This window comes from Delphinapterus leucas, chromosome 18 (assembly GCF_059928025.1).
Source record: "Delphinapterus leucas isolate spDelLeu-1000000601 "Yukka" chromosome 18, BTC_Dleu_Yukka2, whole genome shotgun sequence".
NCBI lineage: Eukaryota > Metazoa > Chordata > Mammalia > Artiodactyla > Monodontidae > Delphinapterus > Delphinapterus leucas.
Genome location: NC_143146.1, coordinates 72,976,773 through 72,996,360, shown reverse-complemented (window position 1 = coordinate 72,996,360; position 19,588 = coordinate 72,976,773). Strand labels below are relative to the sequence as shown.

Here is a 19,588-nt window from a genome sequence, read left to right as displayed (position 1 = left end):
CATCCTTCCCTTCTCACTCCATAGGCACCTGGCGTGAACTCTCCTGCAGCAGCCCCTGTTGGGGTCTCTCACCACTTGTTTGACATGAAACTGATGGAACATTTTTCGCCTTTTCGCTTAGCCGGTCGGCAGCATCTGACTCTAGTCAACGCGCCTCTTACAAACGCTGGGTTCTTTTGCATTCTGTCCACAACACCAGATTCTACTGCTTGTTCCCGAACCCTCTAGCTGTTCTTTTTCCGTCTCCTTTGTAGACTTCTCTTCCCGTTAAAGGGTTCAGTCCTGAGCCCTCTTTGCCTCTCCTTCTATCTGCTCACCCTGGGTGTTTTTTTTCCTTATCTGTTTCTGTGGCGTAAATGACCATCGGCAAACTGAAGACTTCCAAATACACATTTCCAGCCAGCATCTCTTAACTTATCATCCGATTGATTCCATATGGCCAATCGCCTTCCAACATTCTGACTTGAAAATCTCCCACATGTAAGGTCGGCGTGTCACAGCCCGACATTCTTCCTGCTGACTTTTGCTGTCTTAGAGACCCGTTCGCTAAGTCAGTGCTGGGGGTCGTCCTTGACCTCAAATCTTAGCCACCACCAACTATAGCCATTTGACCTCCTAAGTGGCCATGAACCTGCCCACTCCCCATTGTCTCTGCTGCCCCTTCCAGCATCCTCCCCATGCTTCTTCCCCTTCCCGCCTGCTGCCTTGTATCCCATCTTTGCTCAGGACATACCGAGAGGCTTTCAGTTCCTGGCAAGCTGCACTTTCTTACCCTCCAGGCCCATCCATGTTGTCCCAAACGACAAGATTTCACTCTTTTTTATGGCTGAGTAATATTCCATTGTATATATAGACCACATCTTCTTTGTCCGTTCATCTGTTGATGGACACTTCGGTTGCTTCCACATGTTGGTTATGGTAAATAGCGCTGCCGTGAACATTGGGGTGCGCGTATCTTTTCCAATTAGCGTTTTCATTTTCTTCTGATGAATACCCAGGAGTGGAATTGCTGAGTCATATGGCAGTTCTATTTTTAATTTTTGAGGGACCTCCGTACTGTTTTCCCCAGTGGTTGCCCCAATTTACATTCTCACCGACAGTGCACGAGGGCTCCCTTTCTATACATCCTCGCCATCAGCTGTGCTTTGGGATTGCCTTTCACAGGCGCCTGGTCCTCTGCAGTGTAGCCTGCACAGAAGGTATTAATGAGATTTCTCTTTAACACTTCTTGTCCTGGTTCAGTCCTCGTCTTTTGTCTGGTCTGGGCCAACTGTTTATTCTGCTGCTGTGGTTTCTGGTCTCCAGTCCAAGTTACATAGGACTGCCTGACCTGTTGTCATCCTTCTTGTTTACAATTATGCATGGGTTTCCCATGTCCTAGAGTAGAGGCCAAACTCCTTAGCCTGACATTTGCATCATTCAAGATCTTGGTTGTGAGCAAGAGAAACCCACTCTGAAAAGGAAGAAAAGGAAGCAGAAGAGGAAGGCTGTGGCTGATACCTAGGTGATGGGCAACAGCTGGGGGGTGCGCGTTGGTGCTGGGACAAGTGAGGCAGTCTGCCCTGCTGTTGCCCGACACACAGTCCCTGCTGCGCGGGTACAGCTGCAACAGCTCCTGCTCACGTGGGCAGCTCACGTCTAATCTTTCCATCGTCTCGGTCTTTGTGTCGTGTGCTCAAGGTTCAAAGTCCCAAGTGAGAGCATCCATCTGACCAAGTCAGGTTCACTTCCGTAGAGGGACGAGGGGATAAGGGGCTCCTGTCTTTTTTTTCTTCAGTGGGTGGAGATTCCCTGCCTCCACCAAGGCTGACAGCATTGAGAATCGCCCCCAAATAGGAAGTTGGTTTCGTTCCTGGCGGCCAAAAACAAACATCCCTACAGCAATGTCACTTAAACATTTTTTGTCTGCAACCTAGAAAGGATATGTGTGCACATATACACACACACACCTGCATGCACACTCATGCACACACTTGCTTAACTGAAAAAAGTTTCAGGAAACAATACTTACCCATGAAAATGTGATTAAACTGATCTTCTCTATTATATTCTCATTTTTAAAAGTGCAGGTCATGTGTCACTAAATTGATTCCAGTTTGAAAATCTTGCCCTACAGCGTTTTCCGTGTAGTATATTCAAAATACTCGCAGTGAATAGTTTTATGCATGAAAAGCTTATTTATACACTAGACACACCTTTTCACAGTTCCAGTCTTTAAACAAATGTTTGCAAAGTAGATCCTTGAAGAAAGACACTTATTACTTTGACAATGAAGGGGGCAAAAAAAGAACAAGAGAAAGGAGAAGGGGGAGGACAAAACACGAATTTGTTGTGTAATAAAAGCAGCAATCTGGGCTTCCCTGGTGGTGCAGTGGTTGAGGGTCCGCCTGCCGATGCAGGGGACACGGGTTCGTGCCCCGGTCCGGGAAGATCCCACATGCCGCGGAGCGGCTGGGCCCGTGAGCCATGGCCGCTGAGCCTGCACGTGCGGAGCCTGTGCTCCGCAACGGGAGAGGCCACAACAGTGAGAGGCCCGCGTACCGCAAAAAAAAAAACAACAGCACTTTGTAGTTTCCAAACAGAATATCCAATCATATAATCAAAAAGTACGCAGTATAATAGTTCAGCATGTTTATATAGCTTTCCAGGAAAATTTAAATCAGTGATATTGCTAGAAAGCAATGGGATTTCAATTTTTGGTGTCATTTAACCAGACATGTTTCATCCAGCAAATATGAACTGAGAACCTGCCCCGGGTGAGGCCCTTTGCTGGGTGTTAGGAATGGTACACAGGTGCCTGGGCTGGGCTCCTGGGCTTAAATTCTAGTCGAGAAGAGAAGACAAGGATGTAGAAAATAGTTGTGCCAGGTGGAGAGCGATAAGGATCCTGAGAAAGGAACAAAGGAAATGCAGAGAAATGTGGATGCCCAGTTCCTGAGGAGCAGGTTCTGTGGAACAAAGGAGGATGTCAGAGGCTGTGAGCCGGATTCCCCTGTGACCTGGTGTCCGTCCCGGTGCAGCCCATGGGGCCGTGCGGATTGACACAGGCTGTGGACCAGAAGGGCTTTTGTGCAGTCAGGATGCCCGTCTTAGTCCCTCTCTGTTCCTAGCACTGGGCCACGTTGGCACAAAGTAGATGCTCGGTAGGTATGCAGTGAATGAATTAACCTGGTTTTGGCAACAGAGTTCCTGTGGACAGTGGTGAGGGCTCAGCCATGAGCATAATGGCAGAGGGATCCTGCACAGCCCTCCGTGGGGTCCAGATGCCTGTGGGAGCTCATGGAGGGGGAAGCAGTGCGAGCTCAGCAGCCAGAGAGTGGCGAGGATTCCCAAACATGGCTTTGACGGCAGTGCTTGCCCATTCCCCCATCAGAAATCACAAGTTTTATCTGTGATCCAGCAAAGTTTTCTTGAGCACTTGTTATGCAAAAGGTCTGGAAAAGGGATCTACAGATGCTGAAAGGCAAGGGCCATGCCTTAAAGAGCAGCCAGGCTTTGTGAATGAAGCAGGGTAAAGCTGGGTGGGAGACAGACATCTATAGAAATGACTGTGAACAGTCAGGACAGAAAGGGTGGAAGTGAGGCTCCTTCGGAGAAAGTGTTGGCCAGCGCCCTCTGGCTGCAATTAGGTGGGAAACTTGGCTTTGGCAGGTGTGAACTGCGCATGTTATGGTCTGCGTGTTACGGCTCTCTAGTAGTGATACCAGTGTCTTGTAACCCTGCTTCTTCCTATCCCAGATTAACCTGGTCCTGTTAAGCTAGTACATCGTATTCATCCATCCAGGTACCTCTCTGGACTCTTGAGACTCTGCTGAGCACAGAATCTTCTCTCCAGGAACTTGCAGCACGGAGATGGTGTTGGAAAGGAATCGTGCTGTGTCATCTGTTCTTCCAGAATGAAACTATTTCTGTGTCCTGGCACATGGCCTATAGTAACGATTTCTTTTTTTATCTGATTATAGCCAATTCTTTTAAAGATGAGATTCTGCCCAGGGGATGCTTTCACCAATCCCTTCCTAGATTGGGAGTCAGTCTCTGGAACACAGGCTAAATATTTATTCAGTGTTGATGAGCTGTGCAAATTCTAGAATGGAGAGAAGGGTGACGACTAACCAGAGGGGAGGCGTGGCTGGGGCTCAGAATGGACAGAGTAGAGAGCAGGGAAAAGTGGAGGATGCTCAGAGCTGAGTCAGGTACAGACTCGGGTGCTGTGTTCTGGATTCTGGCAGGCACCAGCCGAAAGCAAACAACAGCAGAACTCGTTCTTACGTCTGCAGGAATGACCCCCTCTGTGGCCCCCTCAAGCCTGTAGCGATGAGTCTGTGCACATGTTTTTACTGCAGTGATGCAATACTACTACCATTTATTTGAGCCCCACCACGTGAGAGGTGTGCTACAGACCTTCAAGTCCTCACAGCAGCCCTACAAGCCGCTACTATTTTCAGCTGCATTAAAATGCGGATGAGGAAACAGGGTGAAATTGGTGAGTGACGGCACAGCAGAGGACGGCAGGACGGGATTCAAAGCAAAGGATGCCACATTTCTGTCCCTTATTCCAGGGGACCTGCTTTATGTTTAGGGTGGTCGTGTGGCATTCTGAGAGGCCCAGAGATAGGCAGACCTTTATTAGCTCTTTCAGTGGTGATGCAGGGGGACCGTGTCTTCTAGTAGAATGTGCTGGATAATTCGGAAACGTCCTGAGTTGCTACTCCAAAGGCAGCTGGAGAATCTTAAAATTTCATTCATATGCATCCACCACTCTCTTCTGAAATTGTCACTTCGTTTTCCTAACAAGCTCTCCATTCCTTTAGAACCCTCCTGTTGAGTTCAGAATGCTGTCTGCTTTACCTGCTCAGGCCGCTGGTGAATCTAGGGTCTGTTCTTCTCTGAGCAAACCAGAAATACGGCGCTTTTCCTCCTGCTGATTCAGTCACAGCTTCAGGCGTCCTGTCATCTCAATGCGAACAGCCAGTCTGTTGAGTTTCAGTGCATCTGATACCACGATCTCCTCAGATCTAATAAATTTTATTTATTTATGTATTGATTCATTTATTATTTCTGTCTATATTTTGTTAATTATACTTTTTTTATTGAAGTATAGTTGACTTACAGTATTGTGTTAGTTTCAGGTGTGCAGCAAAGTGAATCAGTTATATATATATAACTGATTTTTCAATCTTTTCCATTATAGATTATTACAAGGTATTGACTGTAGTTCCCTGTGCTTTACAGTAGGTCTTTGTCGTTTATCTGTTTTATATATACTAGTGTTTATCTGTTAATCCCAGCTCTTGTAAATTTTAAATTTAAATGTAAGCCAAGAAATCACTCCATAGATTTTTTTCGATGAGTTTGTAGCTTTAGATCTTCATTAAAATGATAAAAAAATTCACACTTTGCTTCAGTTTTCTTTAAATATTCCATAAGAAACAGTGGTTTTAAAATGTTTTAACTTTTACTTTACTGTAATGGTAAAAGGCTTAGAAGAAGAAGCTGCAGTCCTCTGCCCACCCGTCCCCATCCCAAATCCTACCCCTTGGAGCAACCAATTTCAAATCATTTTGCTGTTTCTCCCGCTAACTCGGCTTCTGTTTCCCTTTTGGACATCAGCAGTTGGTTTTTCCTCACACAGTGGAGAGGTCAGCTCTCACTGCACTCTCCCTTCCCAGCCTTCCCAAATGTGGGGACACCAGCAGAAACGTTTTACATTATTACATTGCATGACATTTACTGACGGGCCCACTAGAGTACTAGGCAGCTTTCTCTCCTTTGGGCTTTTCCCTAAGGTTAGTGAACACCGCATGGGACATCGCTGGGTACTGCCCAGAATTCCCTCCCTCTTCCTCTTTGCTGGTGCAGCCTGATTTTGTTCTGATGTCCACCCCTTGGCCACTTGACTCAGTAACTCCTGATGATGCCAAGCTAGTCACCAGGGCCCCGTTCCCCTGCTCTGCGAGGGGTGGCCTCAGGGGTGCTTCTGGGAAGGTTTCTTTGTTCTTAGAGAGACAAGCAAGGAAGAAACAGCCTTCCCTATCACCTGGCGAAGAGAGTGCCAAGGGCCTGCAGGACACTCTCGCTCAGCGCAACTGTCCCAGCTCAGCAGGACCACCAGCTGCCTCTTTTTACTGGGTCTGCCTTCCGTGCCTACTGTTCTGCTCCTGTCTGAACCGGTGCATCTCTGGGCCTGGGCCCCGCCCTTCTTTTCTTGGGATTTTCTTTCGGTCCCCTGTCCTGGATCCCCTGTCTTCTTCATTTATGTATTCATTTTGCAGAAGCATATTCTTCAGAGGTTTGGGAAACAGATGTGTTTGAATTACTGTGTGTTTGAAAATGAATTTATTCTCACGCTTGATTTGATAGTTTAGCAGGGTATGGAATTCTAGGTGAAAATCATTATTTCTTGAAGTGTTAGGATTGCTCCCTGACTTCATATATTTGTTATTACTGTTCAGGGATCTGTTGCCAGTGATTCCGTTTATTTCCCTGGAACTTCTCTTTATTCCTGGTGCGTTCGGGGTACATAATGCTGTGCTTCGCAGTAGGCACCATTTTATTTTCTGGGCCCTCAATAGGCCCTTATAATCTGGACACTTATGTTCTTCAGTGTTGAGAATTTTCTTGTTTTATTTGTTTGGTAATTTTCTCGTGTTTTTTCTGTTCTCTCTTTTTCCCCCTGCATTTCTATTAGAATTTAGAGCTCCTGCATTGATACACTAATTATTCTATCTTTCTTAGTTTCTCCTTTTGGGGGATTCTAATTTCTGAGACTAATCGAATTTCTAGATTTTATCTTTAAAACCTTCTATTGATTGTTGCATTTGTCATATTTTTAATTCCTATGAGCCCTTATATATTCCCAGACTGCCCCTTTCTATACCATCTTATTCTTGTTTTATGGACACTCTTCTCTCTCTGAGGGAATTAATTAGAACTTTAAAATGTTTTCTTCTGTCCTTCAGCTGGTGATGGGTAAACAGACCGTGGTACAGCCATGCAGTGGAATACCAGTCAGCAATAAAAAGGAATGAACTATTGATACAAGTGATAATATGAGTGAATCTAGAATGCAATATGCATTCTATATTAATATTAGCAATGTTAATATAACTAACTATATTAATAAAACAATAATAATATGGTGTTATTATCTAGATTCATCTATATTAAAAGTGAGAGAAGCCAGATTTAAATGGGTACATGTACAAGGATGTAATAATGTACGGCACAGGGAATATAGTCAATATTTCATAATAAATTTGTATGCAGTGTAATCTATAAAATATTGAATTACTATGTTATACACCTGAAACTAATGTAAGATTGATTGTAAGTCAGCTATACTTCAATTTTAAAAAAGGCTACATGCTGTATAATTATATTTGTAAAACATTCTGGAAAAGGCAAACTATAGGGATGGAGAATAGATCAGTATTTGCTAGTGGGTCGTGGTGGGGGAGGAGCTGATTATGAGAGATGACCGGAGAGAAATTTGGGGGGTGATGCAGCTGTTCTGTATCTTGATTGGTGGTTACTCTATGCATTTGTCAAAACTCAGAACTGTACAGTAAAAAGAGTGGGTTGTATTGTATGTAAATTAGAACATAAATTTTAAAAAGGTTTCTTCTGTTTTCTGTATTTTCTTTAATGCCTTGTCTCTTTTTCATCTGAGGCCTTCCTTATGAATCTTGTAATTCTTAGCTGTCCATCCCTACCTGTGAGTGGGATTGGAATCCAGAGCCACGTGTTGTGCTGCGTATGCCTTTGCTCTTGTGGAGGTGTTGAGAGCGTGTAGGCTGAAGAGCTATACAACGTGCTCTCACACACACTTGTGCAGGTGGCATGCCAGGCAAAGGAGTAGTAGTAATTCCAGTACAAAGAAGTAGTAAATTATTTTCCTCTTTTCTGAATCAGTTGTCTTTTTCTACTTCAATGCATCCTTGGGTTTCCTCTCCTTTTCTCGTTTCTTCTCTGGCCTCCTAGCTTCTGGTGGGGAGCGGAGAGTTTGCAATTACTTTTCCAGTATCACTTTATTCCTTTCACGTTAATCAGAGGACCTGGCACAGGTCTCCCCGTTCCCTTGCCAGGCTCTCAGGCTGCAGGCCTTGGTCTTTCCAGGCTGGTGCGACTCTACCTGCCTTCCTGTGGGGTTGAGCAGACCATTTCCCTCACCCCAAACGCTCCCAGGACCCCTGGCCAGGCCTGTCTGCCTGGAGAGAGGTTTTCTCCTGATTTATTCACTGCATCACGACTCTATTGACACCAGCCTGCTCCCTGGAGATTCCTTTGTCTCCACCCCTTCTGAGCTGTGCTCTTACTTAGTTCGGAAGAGGCCCGAAGGGTAAACCTGGATCCTATTTCTCTGGTCGGGAGGAGGACAGTCAGTGTGTAAATGTGCTCCTGCAGCCTCGGAGAGCTGCCCAGTTAGAGGAGCAGTCCCCAGACACGGGTCAGGAGCCTTCCTGGACGCTGTCAGGACCGCACGTTGGGGGGCCAGTTAGCATCATGGCTCCCTTTCCCATGCCTGAAACTTATGCACACATGTCATGCATGTACGAGGATGTGATTGTGAATCACTAAATGAAAGTGACTAATTAGCTTTTCGGCTGTTTTATTGAAAAGATGAGAAGCATGAGACTTAATGGTATTTCTTTTGATTAAAATGGATGTTTGAGCATCTCATGTTATTTAAGAGTGAATTTCTAAACTGTGCTTTTAAATATTTAAAGCATGACCATTAAAATTCAACCTTACTCAGGTTTGTGCTTTCTGGGAGTGTTTGATTTTTGTTGCTTATGGAAGTTGTCAGTTTTGATCATTAAGATGCAATGCATGAAGCCCCTGACCTATCCCGAAAATGCTAGCAAGCCAGCTTTCCACCCTGGGATTGTAGATTGAGTGCTATTCAAATACTCATCGCCATGTTGCTCTTTAAGGAAGCATTCTTGAATTTTGTTGGGAATCCTACGGGTTTTTTTTTTTCTTTCTATTTTTCTTCAAGTTTTGGTGAAATGTTGGAGGAATCATACAAGTTCACTAAAGCAATATTACTCATTCAGCTTGATTGTATAGAAGAACCAGTCATTCTCCCCAGCATAGATCATTTATTTTTCTTGCATGTTTCTAGGCCAAGTTGGTTCCTAACTAAGGAATATATTTTTTCTTTTTCTATTTATCTTCATTTCTTTATCTCTCCCATAGAGATAAAGACATTCCAAACATGGTGATCAAAAATGCCTTATTCATTACATAGTATAACTAATGAAAATACAGAGACTCTTAACAAAAGGCCCTGGGCCATGAATGTATATCCTTTTCCATTTAATTGTAGTTTTTTTGCAGTCACCGTGAAGTTTATTTATTTGCTGTCTGGTTGTTACAAACTTTTTTGCCTGGACTGCATCATGGTGTTAAATATTTAGCTTTATCCTTCTAGGTATCTGGCTCATTTGACAGAAGACAGGTTATATGCTTCTGATGAAAGATAAAGGAAATGCACCTTCCGGAAAAAAGTGGTTTGAAAGAGCCCTGTTTGTAGTGACCCAGCGCAGGCTTTTGAGCTGAAGGTGATTCTCACCTTATCCCTGATGGTGTGAGAGAGACTTCTCTCTTCTTTTCAGATAGCAGACAATCCCTGAGATTTACAGCCTGCAGTCCCGCAGATCAGTGAGGGTCATGTGTCACACCCACCACGAATGCTGAAGTCCATTGCCAGGGTCTGAGGCACACGGAAGAGAGTCAAGGTGTGCAGCTCGAGCACGCCTGCTGCTTTGAAATAAACGCACTTGGAGAAGCGAGCTCGAGCGGGGCCTGGCAGAGGGAGTTTGAGAAGGTGTCGGTCCTGCCTCTCAGCTTGTACCAAGCCACCCGCCAGGCCCAGCCCCAGCCCCCAAGAAGCAGCCTCCCTCCCCACCTGCTCGAGCAGACTTCAGGATTCGCCCGTAACTGCCTGACCCAGCGTCCGCATTGCAGAGCAGATTGGGCCATAGGTCTAGTGGGGAAGAAAGGGGGAGGGTGGATTTGTTGGGAATATTCACATAAGCCATTTGTGGTTAGAAACGAAGAAGAAGGGAATAAACTCATGAATATTACAGTGTTATATTAACACTTGGGCAGGTAAATGCATAGGAGGAGATGCTCTTTTAAGACGCTCTTTAGAGTGGGTCCTCAATTACCTTCAGGTGCTAGGCAGGTGACATAGGCTGTGAAGCAACCAGGTGTGAGTTCATAGGCCAGATAGCCCCTGGAGAAGAAGGCAGGGCATGCCTTGCAAACGAACATTGGAGCTCAGTCTTTTCAAAAGTGCTCCTCACTCCTCCATAACTCTATAACCCAAACCTCGTCTGACTCAGCACTTGGGATGCCAGTTGAACCGCTTGTGTGTGAATACACTTCCTTTCCTGTAAGTCAAGAAGGATCTGCTTTTATCTGGGTTTGAAGCCTGTCTGTCTTTTCAGTCTCCTGTTAATAAACACAAGCCCATGCTAATGGTATTGGAAGAGTTTGGGTCTCCTCTAGTATTTTGTAGATGGAAGATTAGTCTTCAATAGCTTAGCTTTTCTGACTTGTCTCATGAAGTAATGGCAGGGAATTTATCACCAACTCTTGGTGGTCAAATTCAGCTCTTCTTGATACCTTTTGAAACTGCCAGTCTTTTAAACTGGATGATGACATTTTCTTCCTTCACCAGAACGGATAACTCTTTGAGTTTTCTTCTGCTAAGAATATAGGGATTGCAAGGAGGAATGAAATCCACAGATAATCCCATGCCTCATTTTAGCAATTATTTTGCCCCCTTTCGTCAGAAATGCTTTTGAGAGCAAGCGGTGTTTGACAGATTGAAGCTTCCAAGTGGCTTCTTTCCCTTAGCCCTTCCCCACTGGGGGAATAAGAGGTAAAGGGATCATGGGGAAGAAAGGGGGATCTGTGACTGCAGCATCACACACCCAGTACCCAGACCTTGAACGACGCAGTACTTCTGGTGTACATGAGTGTAAGGTGGCCAGCTGGAATCCTTGTAAAACTACACACACACACAGACACACACACACACCCCTTCATCAATTGCAAGAAGGGGCGAAGACCTCATTTTCTCCAGCCTCTCAGCTGCAGTTCCTGCCCCCCTCCTTGTCATCATGTGGTCCTGAGTATTTCTCTTTAACAGCGTATTCGATTACAGCCTGCCTGGCCTTTATTACCGTTGCTATTAGTTGCATCTACATCATATCCCTTTTCCCTCAGCAGATTACCGTTTCTCTGAGGATCAGGACCTTTCATTTATGGATTTATTTCCCACTGTTCCTCGCACTGTGTTTTTTATTGGCTGATGGTTATAAGTTGGCTCCATCTCAGAGCCCTTTCGAGTCCTGTGTCCACGAGCCCTTGTTTCCCTGGCCTTCCCGATGCCTGAGGCTGTCAGGTCCTTGAAGGGGTATGAGGGGCCTTCCCTCCACCCCCTGCTGTGACAGGTCGTGGCTGGGCGACTTTGAGTCAGTCCAGAAGCTTCTCTAGGCTGCAGTTTCCTCATAGACAATGAGAGGGTTAAACTCATTAATGTCTCAGTTCCTTCCCACTCAGTGATTCTGTGATGAATATGTGCTCGGTGAGGCAATTACCCAGAGAGCCAAACACATTAGGAAGGGTTCAGTTATGCTACCATATTCATGAATTCAACAAAGATTTGTTGGGGTTTATTGAGGACCTACAGTGTGTAGCACAGCCTTCTGGTCACGGGGGACCAGTGGTGAGGGGGGCTTATATGATCTTCATCCTTGTGGAGAGTATGTTTTACTGGGAGTGGAGGACAGTGAACGAATAAACACATGGAATAGCTGGGACAGACTGGGAAGGAAGCCGTGGGGGCTGTGACAGGGGACAGAGGATGAACCTCAGGAGAGCCTGAGGGGGGCGCAGCCATGCAGAGAGCCTGGCATTGGGTGCCAGGGAGCGACAGTGGCAGTGCAAAGCCCGTGGGGAGGCTGAAGGGGACGGTGAGGAAGGAGAGTGTGGGGGAGGGGAGAGGGGACCACACAGGTCAGAGCAAGAAAGCCATGGAGTGTGTTTGTGGTGGGGAAAGGACCCCATCTGACTGATGTGTCAAGATGTTACTCTGGACACCTTGTGAAGGGAGAACGGCTCTTTAGAGAAGCAAGAATGGAGGTCGGGAGATCTGGTGGGAGATTTGTAAGTAGCTTATATGGGAGATGATGGTGGCAATGAGGATGGAGAAAAGTGAATGGCTGGGATGAGCCGTGCAAGTCCATCTGATACACTCTTGCTGATGGATGGAGCTACAGGAAAGGGCCAAGGAAACTCCAGGTTTCCAGCTTTGGTCATGAGGTGGGTGATGGCACCAATAATTCAGGTAGGAGAGACCTGGGGGGGGCCAGGGAGACCTGGGAGTTCTCTTATCTGGCCCTAATTCCCTCGAACAGTCCTTAAAATTCTAATATCTCATTTTCTCTTGATAAAATCTATATTCTGGAAATAGCTTGTCTCTCAGTTTGCCATTAAAAATAATGGTTAAAAAGAATTTCACTTTGGAGATACACACACAGCATGAAAGAAGGGATACAGATAGCCAAACATCATATGAAATGGCGTATAACTTCCGTAGACGTAAAGTAATAACAAAATAAAATAACAAGATTTTGTTAACCTGTTAACTTTAAAAATTGAGGATTTCAGGGAAGCTTAGCCTGGTGGCTTAAGAGCATGGACTGTGGATTTAAATTCTGGCTCTTCCACTTACTTTCAGAAGTTCTTTAACATCTCTCTGCTTTAGTTTCCTCATCTGTAAAAACAAGATAGTAAATTCTAGCCATAGGGTTGTTATATGGATTCAGTGCAGTAAAGCACTGAAAACAGCACCTGGTAATGGTAAATGCTATTCAAGTGAGGAAAGTAAGTTCCTAGTGTTGAGCAAACTTCATTCCATTAAAAAATGTTTTTGAATCCCTGCCATGTGCCAGCTGCTGTTCTGGACTTGAGAATAGAGTGGTGAACAGGGATTTCCCTGGTGGTCCAGTGGTTAAGACGCCATGCTTCCAATGCAGGGGGTGCGGGTTCGATCCCTGGTCAGGAAATTAAGATCCCACATGCCGTGTGGTACAGCCAAAAAAAAGAAAAAGAATAGAGTGGTGAACAGAGGGTGGGGAGGGGGTCGCCTGCTTTCCGGGAGTTTATATAGGAGGAGTGGAGGCAGATAATAAACAGGTAGATAAGCACCAGAACCAGATCATCTGGGGTGGTGAGAAGTGTGTTCTAAAGAGGGCGCCCAGATGTCCAGTTTGTACTTGGTGTCTTGGCATTCTGTCTGGTTTAGCATTTTTGAACTCTCAGAAATGTTCCAGTTTTATACAAAAACTTGTACATGAATGTATTTAGCAGCTTTATTTATAATTGCCCAAACCTGGAAATAACCCAAATGTCCCTCAACTGGGGAAGGCATGAACAAACTGTGGTACGTAGCACAGAATCATACTTAGCCGTAGAAATGAGCAAGCTACCGATAGACCCCAGGTCATGGTGAATCTCCGATGCCCTGTGCTGTGTGAGAAACCAGGCACAGAGCCTGCACACGGTATAGTGACATTTCAGTGACGTTCTGGAAAAGGCATAATTGTAGGAACAGAAATCAGATCTTGGTTGCCAGGGGCTGGGGGTCAGGGAAGGGTTGACTTACAAAAGGGGGGATTTTGGAACTCGTGGAACTGTTCTGTATCTTGATTTGTGGTCATGGTGGTCACAAGACTGACTACTTTTGCTAAAACTTGCAGAACTGTACAGTAAAGAGGGTGAAATTTACATATGTAAATTATACTTTAATAAAAAATGGAAAAGATTCCTAAGCAAGAAAGAAAACAGTTTTGCTCTTTGAATGGCAGACGATCTGGTCATTGGAGTTATGAAGAGTTTTGGGAGAGCAGTGATGGAGCAGGAAGCAGGGAAATAGAGGGATAGAAGGAAGATTGACACCTTTTTTCTTGAGGGCAATATGTATTCATTCAACAAATAATTATGAGGCACCCATTATGTGCCAGGTCCTGGCATATAGTCTGGGCACAGATTGTGCCTGTAAACAAAACAAAAGCCCCTCACGGGGCTTAGAGTTGTGTATTAAAATGCCAATGTGCATTCCTGTTTATACAGTGAGTGTACCTTCAGGAATATATTGTAAGGAGGTAAGGGAGGGGCCGTAAAGATACGCATTCAGCAGTGTTCTGTGAAGAATTATTTTAAAAGGCGAAAGCTGAAAACAACCTAAAGTCTGACAATGGGGGATTGGTGGGTAAATTATGGTAAAAGTGGTCATTAAAAATGATAAAGTATTTATTACATGTATTTATGTGGGGAGGTGTCTGTGATACACAGAGTATAAAACTGAAGGTAAAATACTCATTTCCTGAGTATTAAAAAAATCTGGGATACTGCACATTAATCTCTGTGTCTTGGGGTGGGAGTAGGGGACTTTGGTATATTTTTTTAACACAGTGAAGATCCTTTTTTTTTTTTCAAATAATTGGCAATCTAAGTATTTCCATTTGGGGAAAAAATCATTTAAGACAAACACAAAACAAAATAAATATTAAATATAATAGGCCCTATATTTTCTGAGTGAAATTCTGTGCTAGAAGGAAGGATTTGTTTTTTAAAGGAGAAAACAAATGCTTTTTGTTGGCAAATGCGAATGAGGCTGTTTTTGGAGAAACATGCAACATTTTTATTGGAGAAACTTAAAATATCAGTTAGTTTAATATTTTGCTTAAATGTCAGATTAGTCTAACCTTTGAAAAGTCAGGTTACCTCTTTTCCTGGCCCTTTATAAAGGGGGAAAGAGAGCATTTCGTTTATGTGTATATTCTTCTTCACTCTTTTTACTCAAGGTAAAATAAAAATAAAATAGCCTCTACTAGCTAAAAAAGAAGAAAAAAGATGTTTTTCTGAACACAGTTCTGATTATACATTAAAAGAAAATGTGATGTACTACTCATGATATGTACATAGATAAGGAGAGTGAAGCAGGCTCCATCGAGCGGTTATATTTTTAACATAATTTGGCACGTTTTCACAGGATTCAGCACCACGGATAGCTACAGAGTCCCAGAACATTTCGTTATCATCCCCCAACCAGTGATTCAACTTTTAATCATATTGCAGTGAAACTGAACTTGTAAAGTTCATTCAGTCTGTGGTGCATCAAGTTTTAAACTATACCTATACCTGTTGAGAATAAACATATATAACATTATGAAACATATAAACATTATGAAATAGGACCCAGAACCCAGCTATTCCTAAATAATATGAATAAATAATATGAAATAGGACCAAGAGCCCGGCTATTCCTAAATGGTTACCATGGCCGAAAGTATAGAAGAGTGATAACCACAAAACTTTCTAAAGCAGGTGAATCGATTGACTTGTATGTAAATGTTTGCAAGTCACTTCACATAAAACTATCCTTTCAAATGTGGTGGAACATCATAGACCTCAATATACGCTCATTAAAAATGTCAACTAAACTTTGAAAGTTGGGATTTTGACTTTTTTGCATCATTATTATATTTACCATTACATTTTGGGTTCATAGCCTATACATTTTTCTGTATCCCAGAGTTCTTCTGAAGGATTATTTATTGCAGTAGGAATTGTAGCTGGAGCTTCTTTGGCAACTAAATTTTATTAAGTCAGATGGAATTGCCTTTACATTCAAAGGCACAGTGCTTGAATATTTATGTGAAAATTCACAACTGATAAAGCATTCCACAGCAGACCTGGCAGCTCAGGAAGGCTGTATGCAGTAATTTTTCAATCTTTTAAAACCCATGCCTCCTTTTTTTTTTTTTTTTTTGCGGTACGCGGGCCTCTCACTGCTGTGGCCTCTCCCATTGTGGAGCACAGGCTCCGGATGTGCAAGCTCAGCGGCCGTGGCTCACGGGCCCAGCCACTCCGCGGCATGTGGGATCTTCCCGGACCGGGGCACGAACCCGCGTCCCCTGCATCGGCAGGCGGACTCTCAACCACTGCGCCACCAGGGAAGCCCTATAAGTCTGGATTTTTATGACCATGTTTGTGCTGGGGTGGGAGGGATGTTTATCTCAGTAGAGTACCCTGGAGTGAAATCCAGATCCAGAGAAAACCTCTTGCCCGTGTAGATTCTGTGACTGTCTTCTGGTGAAACAGTGGTGCTCTAGGGGGGAGGAGTGAATCTGTGCAAGAAGGGAAGGAAACAGGAAACATTACCTCCTGTATATAATTTTGCCTTTTATAATTGAAGAAGGTTTTAAAATTTGCTTTTCCTGTCTTGTGTGAGCTTCCTATCCTTTTTTGGTTTCTGGTTTTGCTTTTCTGTCCTTGTTCTTACGATAGTGACTTTTCCTTTTATTCTCCCCTGTGATCTGTATAATTTCACCAATAGGCAGCTTTTCTTTTACGGCTTCCACTCTCTGCATGGATTTTCCTTTCCTGCCTCTATCCCTGCTCTGTCACATCTTAGCTGTGTGACTTTGGGAATGTTACCCTCTCTGTGTTGTCATTTCCTCACCTGGAGAGAGAGAGAAAAAAAGCAAGGAGATGTGAAGATCTGTTTCTGGAGGCCATTACAAATATTAAATCGTTTACCTTAACTTAAAATTAAAAATTAAAGTAATTACAATTTAAAACTTAAAATTTACAAACATGTATTAGTGCTGAGAATAATCCTTGGCCCCTAGAAGGTTCTAGCTTTCCATCCTCTTTCCAATGAACAATGTTTATTGTTTACTGACAGAGAACATCTGTTATGTAATTCTTAAATATTAAGGTACAACTCTTTCTAGCAAGATTTTACACCTGCTTGTCACTCTCTAGCAATCACATTGTGGATTGCGGTGTCTGAATGCTCCGGTTTGGTTTGTCACTGCTGAGAAGAATGCATTTATTTCCTTCTTCCAGCCTCGATAGTTCAAACCCAAGAGGGCTCTTGGCTTCATGCTTATAATTCTGCCCACAGAGAATTAGAGATGCTTACTTTGCCTGGTTGGCTCACATTTATGGAATGTCTTGCTCTCCATGACTTTCCAGGACGCCCATTTCCCGACCCAGAGAGCACGGTGTTCTTTTAAACTGCTGTCTTAATGATTTGCCTACATGCTTTTTGTATTTCTGCCCAGAGGCACAAGGAAAGCACCTTGAAAACTGAATAATGAAAGAAATATGGATGCTTTGAGACTCCCCTCTGTATCAGGGAATGGAGGCTGGGATCAGAGTGTCAGCACCTTGGTTAGGCTTGAGGCTGGACCTGGGGGTACCACTGGCCTACTGAAGACAGGCCTGGAAGAAGGCAGAGAAGGAGAAAAAGAAAGCAGAGTCCAGGGCTGAAGGCGGTGGGAGGATGAGGACCTGAGTGCGACAGGGACAGAACGGAAGTGCGGCATAGCAGGGAGATGCAAGTGCAAACCTGTGCACAGGTGTGTGTATTTGGACAGGATTCTACGAACATGGGGAAAGGAATGGAAAGACCTAGATCAGGATGTCACTGTGCCTTGTGTGGGGGGCGGGGGAGGAGGAAGAAGGGGGAAATAAAAAAATAACTGACCAAAACCCAGCTTATAGGAAATGATGTCATTTATGGAAAACGTACATGCTTATGTACAGATGCAAACAAATGAAAGGAAAAGAGAGCTCCATCAGCTGGGTTCTTAAGGGTGCCCATGGGAGGCTGTCAAGTGAAAAGTTAAGTTGGGAAGATGGGGGCTGGGATGGAGAGGAGCGTGAGGGTGGCTGCAAGTTATTGGTGATTTTTCGGTCCTTTGGTTTTCTTGTTTATTATGTTATTTTGTTTTATAATAGACACATACAAATGTACATATATGTAGATATATATATGGTATATATACACATGTACATGTTTAGTATATGTACAAATATACATGTATGTGTGGATATATAGACACACACACACTCTTTTGAATGTGTGAAGTAGCATATGAAACGATGAAGGGAAGACAACTGGGTTGCCACGTAACCTATTTTGGTAGAAACGTAACAGTCTCCCGTGTAATGTACGTGTGCACTCATGCATGTTTGCACGAAGCAGAGGAAGGCGTGGAAGGCGGCTGTTCACTTTGATTCCCCACTGGGGGAATTGGGTACGAGGCAGAACCTTGTTACTTTTAAAGTCTCCCATCCCCAGGGCCTAATGAATGCATCCACCATAGTGGATGAAACAGTGTTAGCCTTGAGTGGTTTACTGATGATCTGTGAGGCTACTTTGGTAGAAATTTAAATACTTTATTAGAGTTTAATCTCTATCAGGGCAGAAATAACATTGATCTTCATCATTCATCTTGTCATGGATTCATTCACTCATGCTAAGAGTACATATTAAGTTCCATATAGATAGATAGATAGATATATGTATGTGCCAGGTATTTAACAATATTTTCTTTGATGCCTAGCACATTTGAAGTTTTCTTTTTTAAGTAAAAATATAGGGCTTTTGAAAGTTCATCATAGAAGAACCTGATCTAGTGGATCAGGAAGGCTTCCTGGAAGAAGTGGCATTTAAGCTGCAAACTGAAGACTAAACGGGAGTTTGTTGGGTGAGGTCAGGGGAGGATTCCATATTCCATGCAGATGGAAGGGTATGTGCAAAGGCCCTGAAGCAGGGAGAAAGGAACATGGTAACGTGAGGAATGAGGAGTGTGGCTGCAGCCTAGTAAAGGAAAGGATGAGAGGAAATGAGGCTAGAAAGGTATGTAGGGGCTGGATCATCCAGGACTCGCAGGCTACTAGAATTTCCTCCAACTTTTTATTTTGAAAAGTGTCAAACCTATACAGAGGTTGCAGGTGTAGTCGAGTGGATCACCTGGATTTTCAAATTGCTAACATTTTCCCATGTTTGTGTGCTCTCTCTCTCTCTTTCACACACACACAGACACACACACACGCACATTTTTCTCTTTGCTGACCGTTTGAGAGTAAGTTACAGACAACATGTCATGTTAAAAAGCATGTCATGTTTAATATCATGTATCTTCCAGGAACACAGATTATCTCTGGTATAATTGTGATACTGTTACACACCCAAGAAAGTTAACATTGATAAAGTACCTTTACCCAATAGATTGTCCATATTTAAATCTTCAATTGTCCCAGTGTTGTCTGCTAACTTTTTTAAAACTCCAGGATCCAGCAAGGATCATGCATTGTGTGCAGATGTCCATTGGTGTTTGGGGGGCAAGTGTAGCCCAGCTATTTTGTAGAATGCCCACCAGTTTAAATTTGCCTGATTATTTCCTCATGATTAAACTCAGGTTGAACATTTACAGCAGGGATACTCTCCTAGGGGATGTGAGGCCTGAGAACTCCCTAACACCCAGAGCACATGATAGCACTTTCCATAATGATGATGTTACATTTGATGGTGTCTACCAGCTTTCTCCATTGTACACATGAAATTTTCCTTTGTAAGAAATAAAATAATCTGGAGGGTGGTGCTTTAAGATTCTGTAAATATCCTGTTCCCCAACAATTTTGCACTCAGTGATTTTAGCAACTGTTGGCATCCCTCATCCAAGATAATTATTACTCTGGTGAATACAAAGTG

At 43.7% G+C, this 19,588-nt stretch overlaps 1 protein-coding gene across 1 annotated transcript in view; it reads left to right on the top strand.

Moving 5' to 3' along the window:
* The window catches only part of MTUS2 (microtubule associated scaffold protein 2), a 492,284-nt gene that overhangs the window by 143,360 nt on the left and 329,336 nt on the right, over positions 1 to 19,588 (top strand). The gene's annotated exons all lie outside the window — the stretch shown is intronic.